The sequence below is a fragment of the Equus quagga genome, unplaced genomic scaffold (genome assembly GCF_021613505.1).
Source record: "Equus quagga isolate Etosha38 unplaced genomic scaffold, UCLA_HA_Equagga_1.0 HiC_scaffold_3973_RagTag, whole genome shotgun sequence".
Taxonomy (NCBI): Eukaryota; Metazoa; Chordata; class Mammalia; order Perissodactyla; family Equidae; genus Equus; species Equus quagga.
Genome location: NW_025793701.1, coordinates 5,930 through 7,708, shown reverse-complemented (window position 1 = coordinate 7,708; position 1,779 = coordinate 5,930).

The following is a 1,779-nucleotide window of genomic DNA, read 5'->3' as shown; positions in this document are numbered from 1 at the left end:
GATTCTTATGTCCAAACATTCATTCTATGTTGTGATCATCACAAAGTCCCTTTTTTCTGTACACACTTGCTCATCAATTTAACAATGTTATGAACACATGGAAATATTTACATTTTACTGTGATGACATTACATCTGATTTCTCTCTAATAACAAGTTCCAGAACATTTTGGGAATTGACAGAAATACTATACAAATGAAACAAATATCATTTGTGGACCAATGATTCTTCATAAGAGAAGTTCTTTCATCTTCTTTCATATTACCCACCAGTTACAGCACTCCATGAGGCAGAGGGTGAATACTATGGGACGTTTCAGTGAATAAAAACATAGTGAACAGGGGCTGGCCCCGTGGCCGAGTGGTTGGGTTCGCGCGCTCCGCTGCAGGCGGCCCAGTGTTTCGACGGTTCGAATCCTGGGCGCGGACATGGCACTGTTCGTCAAGCCACGCTGGGGCAGCGTCCCACATGCCACAACTAGAGGAACCCACAACGAAGAATGCACAACTATGTACTGGGGGGCTTTGGGGAGAAAAAGGAAAAAATAAAATCTTTAAAAAAAAAAAAAAAACATAGTGAACAACTGGAAGCTTTTTGGTCTGGTCCCATCACCAAACTGAGAGTCCAAGAGGCCTGTGAAATCACACTTTGACCAAGCCCAGCTGCCCACATTGTCCTAAACTACTCCATGCCATTACAGGTAATCAGATGCAGCTGGCTGAAAGGAAATATTCTTGTGGTGAGACGCTGCTTTTAACTTGTGTAGCATGTATCATAGACTCAGTTGTACCTTTCTCACTCTGGATGATTTCATGGGGTGGAATTATTATGAACTGAGAGCTCAGGCACAAGGAAGAAGCCATGAAAACTTAGGCCAATGCCACAACTAGAGGGACCCACAATTAGGATATACAACTATGTATGGGGGGATCTGGGGCGATAAAGCAGAAAAAAAAGCAAAGAAGAAAAAAAAAGACCATAAGATAACTTTACTTATGGGTCTCAAAGCTACTTCTCACTAATTTTACAATACATTGTGAGATGATAATGTGCCATAAGAGCTCTTTCTGGTCAAATGCTAACAGTGTACCCTGAGCTTTGCTCCCCTTGAGGGGTAGGTTAAGAGCTGCAGATTGGGGCCGGCCCCGTGGCTGAGTGGTTAAGTTCGCGCACTCTACTTTGGCAGGCGAGGGTTTCACTGGTTTGGATCCTGGGTGCGGACATGGCACCGCTTGTTAGGCCATGCTGAGGCAGTGTTCCACATAGCACAACCAGAGGCAGCCACCACTATAATATACAACTATGTACTGGGGGGATTGGGGGAGAAAAAGCAGAAAAAGAACCCACAAGTAGATTGCCAACAGATGTTAGCTCAGGTGCCAATCTTTGAAGACAAAAAAGAAGAGCTGCAGATTGCAACGGAGTTCCTTGAAGTCCACAATGGTTTGATGTTATATTTGCCCATGATTATAAAATACATGAGGGATTTAACAGCGGTTTCCTCCAAAACAACATAAAATTCCCTTTCTCCAACTTCAAGAGGAAGTGTTTCCCACCAGCCACTCTCGATGATGCCCTGCTGACTTCTGATCCTGCACCTAAGGAGCTTAGAAGCTGTCGTTCTTGATCTCACAAGAAGAAAATGAATAAACTTGACATGAACAACCTTTCTTAGATCCAGGAGAGCCTTGAGGTCATAGGACAAACCAGAGTCTCCAAACTTGGGAAAGACAAAACAAAAGATGGCGTTTTGAAATATGCCTCACATAGTCTGTTCTT